This window comes from Mesoplodon densirostris, chromosome 2, assembly GCF_025265405.1.
Source record: "Mesoplodon densirostris isolate mMesDen1 chromosome 2, mMesDen1 primary haplotype, whole genome shotgun sequence".
NCBI classification, from domain to species: Eukaryota; Metazoa; Chordata; class Mammalia; order Artiodactyla; family Ziphiidae; genus Mesoplodon; species Mesoplodon densirostris.
The window spans coordinates 178,612,071-178,626,817 of record NC_082662.1 but is presented as its reverse complement, the minus strand read 5'-3'; the positions used below and the strand labels follow the sequence as shown (position 1 = coordinate 178,626,817).

At 35.1% G+C, this 14,747-nt stretch overlaps 1 protein-coding gene across 1 annotated transcript in view; it reads right to left on the bottom strand.

Annotated features, from left to right (window-relative positions):
* USH2A (usherin) overlaps positions 1 to 14,747 on the bottom strand; it is a 790,488-nt gene that overhangs the window by 722,784 nt on the left and 52,957 nt on the right. The window lies entirely within an intron of this gene.

Genomic DNA, 14,747 nt, shown 5'->3' with positions numbered 1-14,747 from the left:
AACCTCTTTATTGGAGTATAATTGCTTTACAATGTTTTGTTAGTTTCTGCTGTATAACGAAGTGAATCAGCTATATGTATACATATGTCCCCATACCCCCTTCCTCTGTGCCTCCCTCCCACCCTCCCTATCCCACCCCTCTAGGTGGTCACAAAGCACGAAGCTGATCTCCCTGTACTATGCAAATGCTTCCCACTAGCTATCTATTTAACATTTGGTAGAGAATCTTCATTTTTGAAAATAACAAAGCTTAAAGACTGAGCATTTTGACAATACCATTAATAGGCTGATAGAGGTGAGAAACAAACTGCCAATGCGGTAGAATAGAAAACAAATCTGCGTCCATTCCACAAAGACTTAGATAATGGCTTTTCCTCATTTCTATCAAAAGTTCAAATTGAAATTAAAATTATGCATGATGGGGTTAGGTTAATTATCTGATCTCTAGTCAGTTTGACACAAAAGAAAACATTTCACTCTGAAACAAATTACAAAAACAAATCATAAAAATCTAGAACTTCAAAATATGATGGCTCTAGAATGGAGAGTCAAAGGAGCTTGTTCATTTATTTTTTAATGCTCACAATGGTAAGGATTTTATGCCAGAAAATTTAGAATGTGTTTTCTGTTTGTTATGTTTGTGTTGCTTTTAGGTATCAATAGCAAAAAGATAAGAATACACTCCAGCTGTCATGGAACCATAAAAAGGAAAATAAAGTTCTAAATAACAGTATCGTTGCAGACAACAATAACAAAAAGCACAAGCATTCAATATAGACTCATATATGATTAATACAGGCATTTTATACAATTACACAATACATACACTATTATAAAATTCCTTGAATTGAGGAAAGTCTGAAACTCACCTCCAGAATCAGTAGTTAAGATCAGTGAGAGGCAAGATGTTATCCTGAAGAATTAACAGATGACCGCAAAATACTCAAAAGTAATAATCAACCACTAGAGAACAGCAGCTTGTATTATGCCAACTTTAGCCAATTCCTTTCCTTCTCTTCAGACCCAGCCTTCTACAGTTATCTGCACTCAAGGCCTTCTGTCCTTCATCATTCAGTCTCATTTTAAAATTATCTACAGTCCCTTTTCGACCATCATCATTAGATTGAAAGTGCATTCTTGATGGCCACCCTAGGTATCATTTTCAGTTTTATAACTTCTCATTCTCCTTGATATTCAGCTGCTTGATATTATTGAAGAACTTTGTGAAATTTTCCATATCTGTCTTCTAAATCCTAATCCTTCCAGGCCACATCTGTATCCCCTCAGCTGCCTCTCTTCCATATCTCCAATTCCCAACCTTCTATCTATAGCTCAAAACTCTTTTTTTCTACATTTCTTTCCTTCAAGAATTTCACCTGCTTCAAGAGCTTCAAAAATGACCTCTATGAGGAATATTCTTATCTGCATATCATTAGTCCTTAAATCAATCCTCAAAGCCACTCTCTTGTCCCAAATGACCTTTTGCCATTTCCACTTGGATAATTCTTTACTATCTCAAATAAATAATTTAAAACTCATTCCCCTAAACTGACTCTGGCCCCTCTTCCTTCTCTCTTCCCCTCTGCTCCATTAACCTTCTCCTCTTCTCCCTCCCTCTCTCCCCACCTCACAAGCATGCATGCACACAACCGCAACTTCCTTATTTCCCTCTATACTGGTATATCTAGGAAACATCTTTTGAGTCCTTCTCCTCTTTTAGTCACAATAGCTGCTCAACTACTTCTTTGTAACATTTTCTATTCTCACAAACCTAGTTCATAATGTATCACTTCTGTAACATTGCCAAAGAGATGAGGCTGACAAACTGATTGAAGCTGTAAAGCCTTGTACCCATTATATTCTATCTTTCAGATCCTGCCATCCATTTATGTATTCAGCAAATATTGAATAGCTACCGTGGGACAGGCAATCTTCTAGGCTCTTGGGATATATCAGTGAACAATGCAAACAAAAAAATCTCTGCCTTCAAAGGACTTATATTCTAGAGGGGTAAACAAATATACACAACAATAATATGTAACATATAATAGGTGAAAACAGTAAGTGTTAGAAAAGAAAAAAAAAAAAAACAATAGAGTGGCATAATGAGGGCCAGACATGGGGAGCTGGTGTTGGCAATTTTGAACAGGGTAGTAAGGAAGACTTCATTAAGAAGGTGATATCTGAGCAGACTTGAAACAGGTAAGGGAGTCTGCCCTGTGGATATCAGAAGGTAAAATGGTTCCAACTGAATGAAGTAATAGCCAGTGGTGCAAAGGCTCTAAGACAGAAACTGCCTCCCAGAATCAAGAAACAGAAAAAGGCCAGTTTGGTTGAGACAAAGAGAGCAAGGAAAACAGTAATGAGAGATAAAGCCAGAGAGGCAACTGCAGTCAGTTCATGTAGGTCTTAGAGGCCATTGTAAAAATGGTGGCTTTCATGCTGGGGAGGCAGGGAAATCACAGAGCATTTTGAACAGAGAAGTAACATGATCTGACTCATTTTTAACAGAGAAACTCTGGCTTCTGTGTTGAGAATAAAGCGGAGGGCCAGAGTGCAAGCAGCTGAAAGACTGTGCAACAGTCCAGTAAGAACAACAATCATGACTTGGATGGGAATGATTCTAGTTGAGCTGGTAAGAAGGAATCAAACGGGGTATATTTTGAAAGTATGATCAGCAGGATTTTTTCTGACACTTGAGATATCAAATGGGAGAGAAAGAGAACTGGCAAGGATGACTTCAAATCTTTTGCTCTGAAGTAGTGGGAAAATAGTTGCCCTCACTTGAGATGGGGAAGGCTATGGGAGAAACTGTGTGAGTCAAAGAGAGAGGTCTAAAAACCAGGATTTCAATTTAGGAAAAAATAAGCTTAATTTTGAGGTATAAACTAAGCCTACAAATGGAGATTTTGGATAGTCTGATGTATGTAGCATTCTGGAGTTTAGGAAAGAGGCCTATGGGGAGGGTGATGGGTAGATCCCAATTTGGAAGTCAAGTCATTCAGATGGTATTTAAAGCTATGAGACTAGAGATGATCTTTAAGGGAGTGAGTGTATATAGACTTGGAAACAAAGTCAAGGTGTAAGGCCTGGAATACCAATATTAAGAAGTCAAGTAATAGATAAAGAGGAACTAGGAAATCAAAGTGATAAGTAGCAACTAGAAATGCAAAGGCAAACCAGGAGGTGATGCACTCTTAGATGCCAAGTGAAGAAAGTCTATCAAGGAGGAAGGAGTGATCTCAACTCTATTAAATGATGTTGATGGGTCACATAAATTATTGAAATTAACCATTAGATTTATGAAATGAAGGTCAATTAGTTTAACTGTGGTGATGAACTAAAGCCTGATAGTAGTCGGTAGAATTGGAAAAGAGGAATTCAAGACAACTATCACTGACAATACTTTGGGGGAGTTTTGCTTAAAAAGAGGAGCAAGGAAATGAAACAGTGGGCTGGTGGAGGAAATTGGGGTCAAGAAAATGTTTTCAATGGAAAAATAACAACTTATCTTTGAAATGTTCCATTTATACAAGAAGACTTTACAATATAGAAGTAAGTGGGGAAAAGGCTGGGAAAATTTCCTGGATAAGATGGATTGTAAGACAGAGGTGGGTAAATATAGCAGTGTGAATCTATAGACGTTCTTTTATGATTTGTTTTCATTTTCATAGTGAAAGAGGAGGTAATATCAACTTAGAGGATAAGGAGTAAGTTTGAGAAGAGAACAAATTATGTACATAGTTGTCATAGGACAGGGAAACTGCATGGATGAGAGAAATATGGAATGATTGCAGGGCAGTATCCAGGGCACATATGAGGTTTATGATCATAAACTTAAGGGAGACCAGGCATGCTGATTGGGTACATTTAACCAGTACTGTGGTGTTGCCAAGATAATACTAGAAAGTGAAAAAAAAGCAGGAGAGTCATGGTGTAAGAAAGTGATTATAATATTTGACCATGAAACTTAAGCTGACTAACAAGGGTATAATACACATCAAGGGAGTGGGGAACAGTGGAAAGTTGTTCACATCAATTCATTGAAGGTCCCAGAGAGGTTGAAAGATGACCTGATTCAGGGTACCAGAGAGTACAAGGTGATAAATACAAGTGTACATCAGACAGAAAAAGGAAATGCAAGAAGTTTATATGCTAGAAAAAGTGATGAAAAGACTGCTTCTTGACAAAGGGAACTGCTAAGAGGCACTGAAATAAAAAGTAAAAATATTGCTCAGTAGAAGTCACATGATCACTAGCAAGTTGAGATCGTCTAACAACAAAACTTCAGAATCCTCAATAAGTTTCAGGTTTAAATATTGGCAGTGAATAGATTTCAGGCAAACCAAAGATAACTGATGTAAAATTGAAAAACAGACAGACATAAGCTTAAGGCCCACAAAAGCCAAAAATCTCCAGGAAAAATGAGAAGGTGTAACTATAAAGTCAATTCTCGAATTCTACTAAAATAATCTTTTGGACTAAGTAATAGGTATCTTCCTTGGCCAAAATACCTGAGACCAGCAATAGTTAAGAACCAAGAGAGGGCCTCCCTGGTGGTGCAGTGGTTAAGAGTCCGCCTGCCGATGCAGGGGATACGGGTTCGTGCCCCGGTCTGGGAGGATCCCATATGCCGCGGAGCGGCTGGGCCCGTGAGCCATGGCTGCTGGGCCTGCGCATCCGGAGCCTGTGCTCCGCAACGGGAGAGGTCACAACAGTGAGAGGCCCGCATACCGCAAAAAGAAAAAAAAAAAAAAAAAAAAAAGAACCAAGAGAGCTTCAGAGTTAAAGTACAGAGTTGGTCAAAGAAAGAAAATGTTATATCAAGTGTTACAATAATAGTTGGACTTTCACTTCTGCTTCAGATGTAGAAAGTTGCAAGAGACCATCACTTTGCTTTCAAACAACCAAAATAAGCCAGATAAGCTATAAAATCAGTTTTAACCCATCAGAAAGTAGAGGACACAGAGAAATCTGAATAAATTAAATTCTAGAAAGTAACAAGCCTTTAATAGGAGAACTGAGACCCACATCTGCTCTCATCCCTAACAGAGAGGTGAGAAGTAGCAGAATCAGTTACAGAGTAAGAAGAAAGCAGTGCCACGTAGGCTGGGATGACAAATCCCAAAGAGCACCAACCACAGAGTCTGAGTCCATCCTAATTTTAGCCTCAAATATCTGAAACCAGTGGTGAACTAATTATATTAAAACTGAAATAAAGCTCACATCCAGGTCAACTTCAAATCAGTTTGATACTGTTATCCTCCCACCATCCTCCTACCCTCCACTAACACACATACTCTAGAGGCCTGATAGAACCAGCAGTGTTCTTTTCTCTGGAGGTCACTATTATTTACTTCTCTCTCTTCTATTCCCTTATATGAAATGTCTGGTACACACACAAAAAAAAACATTTTAAGACACATGAAACAGCAAGAAAATGTGGCCCATGATATAAAAGGAAATAGTCAATAGACATGGCCCAGATGTTTGAACTATCAAATAGGGATTTGAAAATATCTATGGTAAAAATACTAAAAGATCTAGTGGAAATGGTGACAATACATGTGAAAAGATGGGGAGACAGGAGCAGAGAGGTGGATCCTAAAAAAAGGAGCCAAATGGAAATACTGGAAACAAAAAGTGTGTTATTAAAAAATGAAGAATGTTCTAGATAAGCTTAATGGCAGCCTAGATACACGAGAGAAAATAATCAGAGACTATCAAGACAAATCAATAGAAAGTATCCAAAGAGAAACACTAAGAATAAATAAAGAGTAGGGAAAACAAAAACAAGCAAACAAATAAAAATTGTGCTCAAGATCTGTGAGACAATTGCCCGGAGCTGGAAACAACCTAAGTGTCCATCATCGGATGAATGGATAAAGAAGATGTGGCACATATATACAATGGAATATTACTCAGCCATAAAAAGAAACGAAACTGAGCTATTTGTAATGAGGTGGATAGACCTAGAGTCTGTCATACAGAGTGAAGTAAGTCAGAAGGAGAAAGACAAATACTGTATGCTAACACATATATATGGATTTTTTAAAAAAAATGTCATGAAGAACCTAGGGGTAAAACGGGAATAAAGACACAGACCTACTTGAGAATGGACTTGAGGATATGGGGAGGGGGAAGGGTAAGCTGTGACAAAGCGAAAGAGAGGCATGGACATATATACACTACCAAACGTAAGGTAGATAGATAGTGGGAAGCAGCCGCAGAGCACAGGGAGATCAGCTCGGTGCTTTGTGACCACCTGGAGGGGTGGGATGGGGAGGGTGGGAGGGAGGGAGATGCATGAGGGAAGGGATGTGGGAACAGATGTATATGTATGACTGATTCACTTTGTTATAAAGCAGAAACTAATAATAATAAAAAAAAAAGATCTGTGAGATACTATCTGTGCTCTAACATAAGTGTAATTGAAGTCCCAGAGTAAGAGGAGAAAGAATGTGGAATGAAAAGAAAAAGGAAAAGCAAGAAAAGTTTAAAGAGATAATCATCAGAACTTCCAAAAGTAGTGAAAACATCAACTTATACATCCAAGAATCTGAGCAAACCTCAACCAGGATAAATACTATGAAAACTACATCCAGGCACAACTTAAACTACTAACATAAAAGAGAAAATTTTAAGCAACAAGAGAAAAATGGCATATACCTTACAAAGGAATATTGATATGAATGATGGCTGATTTCTCACCAGAAACAATGAAAGCAAGTAGACAATGAAACAACGATCTTTAAAGTGCTGGAAAAAATTACAATTAGCAATGTAGAATTCTACAGCCAGTGAAAATATCTTTCGAAAGCAAAGACAAATTAAAGACATTTTTCATAAAAGCTGAGAGAATTTGTTTCCCACTGACTGAATTATAAGCAATGTAAAAGGAAATTCTTCAGACTAAAAAGAAATAACACCAGGTAGAATTCAGGATTTGTAAGAAACAATGAAGAGTACCAGAGAGGACTAATCTTTGAAGAGAGAAAGAAATTATTTCATGGGACTTTCCTACACAAAATACAGCAGTTTTAAACATCTAGTACATCATTGCCCTAAATTGAACATTTTTTTCTTCCTCACTCTAAGAAAATTTTGATTTTGAGTCAAAAAATTAAATGTAGTCCATGACCATTATTTTTAAATATTTAAATTTCACAGTCAATAAACTTAATATCTAAATTATTGTAACATTAATATTTATAATAGCAAAGTTTCATTGAGTATCAAACACGAACCAAGTATATATTATTCATAAGTTTTATACTTGCTTTGAAAACTATCTAAAACACATGTTACATATGAGGAAACAAATGAGGAAATTGGATTGAGAAGCTCAATTCTTTGCCAAAGTCATTGGCTTCTAAGAAGCAGAGCCGGATTCAAACCAAAAACTGCCCGACTCTAAATTTCATGCCCTGTTTCTCAGGCACTAATTATTATAACAACAATAATTTCTACGCACAATGAGTTTAATATCCAGTGCATATCTGTATTTCTTCAACCCATGTTAAAGTTAGAGTATAGTGTACCTCACACTCATGCTTTTCTCATGTAATAACACATCATGAACCTGTTGCCAAGTCTCTACCAACAGACATTCTATTTCTCTTAATGGTATACACTTTTTCATTGTTAAGTATAAACTATCATCTGTTTAAGCAATTCCCTTTTGAAGTTTTTAACTGGTCCCAATTATTTGCCACTTTAAGTCATTCTACAATGAACAATTTTGTGTACATATTTAGGGACTTGTTTAATTGTATCCTTGAGATATAGGCCCTGGGAGGAGAATACTTGGATAACATAACTTCCACATTTTTACTTTTCATAGCTTGCCAGGTTATCACAAACTCTTTCCAACACTAGCATTCTCTCTTTTTATTCCTTGCCAAACTGAGTACAAAATGATAAGCGTTGTTTGAATTTTAAATTCTCATTTTATTAGTCATATGTTTCAATATTTTTCCTTTAGTGTTTCTGGCCATGGTATCATGCTAATAAAAATCTTTCAATATGCCAGGATTATGGAAACATTTGCCTTTACTGTCCTCTACTACCTCATGATTACACATTTCACATTTAAATTTTAATTCATCTGCAGTTTTTAGTTAATATGGTTGTAAGGTACACATTTAAATTATCTTTTTATTTTTGTACCATAGTGGGCCACTTGTCCTGATAGTGTTGCTAGCTATCTCTTCTGCAATGCTCTGAAACACCAATTTCATCTTTAATTAAACTGCTCTATACCTTTATATACATTGTTCCTATACTCTTCTTCCATTCCATTTACCTGTCTTAATCCATCAATTTCTATACTTTTCTATTTCTTGTCTTTTTATCTAATTCCCGAAAAAAAATTCTCTTAGAAAAATTTAAGCATAATCTCAGCAAAACTAAAAGGAAAGCTGACTTTCTATACCCTCGCTGAAGTTAGAAATGTTAACCTCTGGGACACTAGTAGAAATAAAAGTAGTATTCCAACTCTAGAAAGAACAAGCAGGTGAATTAAGATACAACACACAGTAGAAAACATGAAGGGAAGGGAAGCTGGCATTAGCTTCAGATGATTATCGTTTTGTTCTCTGTATATTCACTTTCACAGCTACATAACAAACATCCACTGATTTCTTAATGACCAATTACCTTCTTAAGAAAGTGCTACACACTTTTAAATGCATCATGTAGAGATGCCCACATTTAAAAGGAAATTAGAATTCTGTTGATAAATGAATTCAGAAATAGCTCGGGAAAGTTTGGATTCACATGATTTTGTATTTTTTTTTTTTTTTTTGCCGTACGCGGGCCTCTCACTGTTGTGGCCTCTCCCGTTGTGGAGCACAGGCTCAGTGGCCATGGCTCACGGGCCCAGCTGCTCCGCAGCATGTGGGATCTTCCCGGACCGGGACACAAACCCGCGTCCCCTGCAACAGCAGGCGGACTCTCAACCACTGCGCCACCAGGGAAGCCCGATTTTGTATTTTTAAATCCGCAATGTGGAGGGCTATTGTAGTTCATTATCACAGTGACATTACAGATTGCTTACAATTACATGTCTGTTACCACAACTCCTCTAGGTTTTATGCCCAACTGGAGGCATTGAAATAAACACACAACTGGAAGAAAATATTCTAAAAAGAAACAGATACATATTGGTTGATATGGATGGTCTAAGGTGTTTCTATTTGTATATTTAGAAATCAGTCCAAGCAAATCAGATATCACGTTAATATGTACATATTATACGTATACATATCCCATTAGTACAGATACAGAGCTCAGGAAAAAGCATTCATCTGGTCCACTGATTAATTTCCTAGGTGAGGCAAAGACAAGGCTCACAGCAACAGAAAGTGTCATTGGCAACATATTTTTCTAGAAAGTTATGCTAGTTAGAAATGAGACTCAAAGAAAAGGCTCTCTAGCAGCCAATACTCATGTGATAAGTCGTTGCTTCCTGGGTACAGAACCAAAGAAACCAATTAAGCCTAACCAGAGAAAGTAAGAAAAGCCATCTTGATTTCCTATAGGCCTTCGTTTGATATGCCTGTGTTTGAGGTAGGATCTGTTCCAAAGCAGAGACAGCCAGCCCGGTGCTGCATGAGAGCACCTTTAATCCAGCTCGCGGTAATCTCTCGCACAATTACCTCTCCTGAATGAAACCATCTTGGATGTGGACAAAAATATGGAGGACAGGGACTTAATTTTTTTATTGAAAAAAGGAGCAAGTGAGAGAAAGAAAATGATTTATAGTAAGTCCGTGGGAACATTCTGTACCTATCTCTTTTCTGATTAGAGAGGTGGCATGGAGCCTGCCTCATTAGGCAGAAGTAATGAGCCAGTCTATCTGCCATCTCTAATTAGAGAAAAGATACAGTAGGTACAACCATACCTATAAATTGATGGGAAAAAAGATAAAAATTATTTTAAAATATTCTTTCTTCCTGTAGTTCTCCGAAGCTCAGTACTTAAGGAGAAAAACTGTAACAAAAACTAAGTAACATTGGAAATAACCCCTTTTCCAATGACGTGTTTTCCAATCAGAAGTTGAATCAATTTTTTTGCAGTTTAAAAACAAATGTCATATTCAGTCCACACAGTCCTTTGGAAGCATTAATTCAACATTTTGTATACTGAAATAGAATAGGAGCAAATCATTTCAACCCCACAGTGCAGAGTGGACAAATTTATGGCACTGTCTACTACTCTGAGCAACATTTGGGGCAATAAAACACTTTTAGAAGTGCTAATGGGAGTTAAATATTGAAATAAGGCTCACAAGATGTAATGTGTTATTAAGAATTTCTGCAGGCAGAGTACTTTATAAAATTTTTCAATATACTAATTACTCAAACCAAGTTTCTAAATATATTGGTTCCTTAAAATATTACTTCTTCACATAAGTTTAGCTTGATCTAAGAGAATATACAAATTAAAATAATAGAGTCATTTTTCTTTGGATCTCTCAACAATTCTATGGAAAGTAATTGTTATCTCTGCTTCACAAGAAGAAAATAGATGTTCAAAGAGGTTAATAATAGTTGTCACTTATTAACATTTACAATATGACAAGCAGTATATACTACACATACACAGTCTCATATAATTCTTATAATTTTCCCATGAATCATTTATTAAACCATTATTTAATAGATTAGAAACCTAAGACTTAAAAGGGATACATATTTTGACCAAAGATACACAACTAAATTGAATTCAACCCTAAATTTATCTGACCCCAGAGCCTGGAAATTTAACCACAGTGTTTTAAAATGTTTTTTGAAAATTAAAAAATATATACTTTTTTCTTTAAACTAGATAACTCAGGTCATAGGGGGAAATTAAAATTTTACATTGTTTCAAAATTAATAACACCCATAAATATCTATGTGACAACTCCAAAACCATGACTACTTATTCCTTTATTGCAAACATTTGAAAAGATTTGAGTGCCTATTATGTATATATGATAGGATTTTATAACTATTAGAATTAAAATTTAGCAAGGTCATTGGACTTAAGGTCAATATAAAAATTGATGGCATTTTTATATAACAGAAAGAAAATTAGAGAATAAAGTTCCAAAACAATTGAAGTAAAATTACATGAAGAAAAGGACCAACAGATACACAGGACTAAGTCTTACAAATATGAATGAGACGCTATACAGAAAACTAAAAACATTGCTGGGAGAAAGTAAGGAGTATATGATGTTCATGGATTGGAAGACTTGATATTCTATAGTTGTCTATTCTTGCAAAATTGAGTTAAGGATTTAAATTCCCTCAAAATTTTGTGAAAATCGAAAAACTCCTTCTAAAATTCATATAATAGCCAAGACAAACTTGAAGGAAAAAAAGTTGGAGAAATTAACTACTTCTAGATATTAAGACTTTTATGAAGCTACAATAATGAAAACTAAATGCTTTAATGATAAGTATGGGCAAATATATCATTGAAACAAAACGGTGAGCTCAGGAACAAACCCATTTTCACATAACAGATATATAATTTTTGACAAAGTTACCACTGCAAAGTAGTAGAGAAGTGATGAAAATGTTTCTGGGTCAATTAGATATTCAGGTGGGAAAAAAAATGGATCTTGACTCCTACTTCATACCATACCCAAATATCAACCCCAGAAAGAACATAAATCTAAATTTGAGAGGTAAAATGATAGCACTTTTAAAATAAAGTGTAAGGGAACATCTTTATGGTCTTTATGGTGTTCTCCTACACTTTATTCTTTCAGGATTTGCAAAGATATTCTAAACAGGACATGAAAAGTATTAGGTTTGAAAGAAAAGTTAGTAAACTGGTCTTCACTAAAATTAAGAATATCTGTTGATCAAAGTAAAAGGATAGTATATGCTATAACCCAGAAGGTGATATTTGAAGTCCATGTATCTGTCAAAGAACTCATATTCAAAATACTGAAGAGCTCCTGTAAGTAATAAAAAGACAAACTATCCAACTAAAATTAGGCAAAAACTTAAATAGGTATTTCACAAAAGAGCATAGCCATGGCCAAAAAGCACATGAAAATGTCCTCTCAACATCATAAATCATCAGGAAATGAAACATACAGCCACCAGAATGGCAAACAACAATAACATATGACAATACTCAGTGTTGGTAGGACACGGATCTCCAAAATTCTCAAATATCGTTGGTTAGAATACCCACTTTGAAAAAGTAAAGAAGTATTTCCTAAAGCTTAAAGAAATAGCAACATACAATATAGATAAATCTTACAGGCATAGTGCTTAGAAAAGGAATTAGACACAAAAGAGTACCTACTTCATGATTTAATTTACATGAGAATTCAAGAATAAGCAACACTAATCTATGCCAATAGAGGTCCTTACTAACGCTATTCTTGTTTCCCTTTAGAGTCGGTATTCACTAGGAGTCTTTAATACAAGAAATGTTTGATGATCTCATTCTGGATGAGAATTACATAGAATTAAAATTTTATAAAGCTGTACCCCTTAATACTTATGCATTATGTTACATGCATGTTTTGCCTTTATTAAAAACTTAAAATATTTTTTAATTTCTATAATGCAAAGTTATCAGACTATCTAAAAACTAACGAAAACCTGTGTAACATAATATTCTTAGCATTAATGAGCTTTTACAAATAAGAAATTCCAGACTATAAATACAGAATTAACAAATGAAATGCAAATTATCAGGACATATGTGGAAAGCCAGTCAACCTCACTAATGGCCAAATAATTCTAAGGCAGTGTACAAAAACATTTTTCAATGAGAGGAATGACAAAAGTGAAAAAAACCAAGGATAATTTGTTAGGTCAGTTACTGTTTAAGGAGGCAAATACTTACCTATATTTTTAAATCAGGTTGTAAATTTTCACAACCTTTCTGGAGATTATCTGTTATTATGCTTTAAGGTAATCAATCTCATATGTATTAAAATTTTAAAATGACCATATATTTTGACCTATTTAACGTCTGTTGATTCATGTTAGGGAAATAATTATAATATTAATAATAGTATTACATATCAATATGATTTAGTATATACAAGGTACAGTATTCATTCATTCCACAAATATGGAGCAACTACTAGGTACCAGATGCTGGAAAAATAGTAGTGCTTTTTATGACATAACCTCATTTGATCCTTACAATGGGACTGTAATATCATCATCATCATCATGATTTTAAATTGGATGTAACTACAGTTTAGAGACATTAAAAAGTTATTCCAGGTCACATGGCTAGTAAGTAGAGAGACGTGATTTGAAATCAGGGAAATTGACGCCAAAGTAAAAGGTCTTAGGGAACTGCACAGGCAATTGTTCAAATACATATATATGTATATGTGTATAGGCATGATAGATACAGACACAGATATAATATATAGATATATATATTTAGTGTTTTCTATCAAATAACTGCTAATAATATTGAAATAGTAGAAATAACCTAAATGTTCATCAATACAATCTTGTTTAAAAAGTTTTGGTTACAGCTATACAGTTGTGCACAGTGCAGCCATTTTAAATGAGAAGGCATACTGACATGTTTCTCATAACATTTGGAGGGGAAGTATTTATTTTTAGAGGGCTCAGAGAAAGCATATGTATGATAATTTCATTTTTGGAAAATTATTATATTTATAACCATATCTCTAGCTATATGTACAAAAATGATGGAAGGGTATAACAAAGTTAACTATATCTCTCTATGAAGGTCAAAAAAAGAAAATGCTTCCTATTTTATAGAGTTCTGTGTTGTTTGGATTTTCTTATAATGAGCATTTCTTAATAATATAAAATAATTCACATTCCCATTTTAAAATGTAGACAATTTATAGACCACTGTGATAGCTATTTCAAGAGAAGTCTAAATACAACTTCTGCTCTTTTCAGGATGTGATGCATATTATCTTCTTAATCTACATGGCCCATTTTTAGGGTGGGAAGATATGAACACCATTAATCCAGTTTATTCCATGTTGACTATTATTTTCCAGTTTCTGTCTAATACTCCAAGTCCTACTTTAACAATAGCCATACAATAAAATACAAACCTGAAAAAAAAGAGAAAGAAAATATAGTTTAAGAAGAAATACAGATGGCCAGGAGGCACACGAAAAGATGCTCAACATTGCTAATTATTAGAGAAAAGCAAATCAAAACCACAATGAGGTCCCACCTCACACTAGTCAGAATGACCACCATTAAAGTTTACAAATAACAAATGCTGAAGAGAGTGTGGAGAAAAGGGAACCCTCCTACACTGTTGGTGGGAATGGAAGTTGGTGCAGCCACTGTGGAAAACAGTATGGAGGTTCCTCAGAAAACTAAAAATAGAATTACCATATGATCCAACAATCCTGCCCATGGGCATATATCCAGACAAAACTATAATTCAAAAAGATACATCCACCCTTATGTTCATATCAGCACTATTCACAACAGCCAAGACATGGAAATAGCCTAGATGTCCATCAACAGATGAATGGATAAAGATGTGGTACATATATACAATGGAATACTACTCAGCCATAAAAAAGAACAAAAGAATGCCATTTGCAGCAACATGGATGCAACTAGAGATTATCATACTAAGTGAAGTAAGTCAGAAAGAGAAAGACAAATACCATATGTCACTTATATGTGGAATCTAAAATATGACACAAATGAACCTATCTATGAAATGGAAGCAAAACCATGAACATAGAGAATAGACTGGTGGTTGCC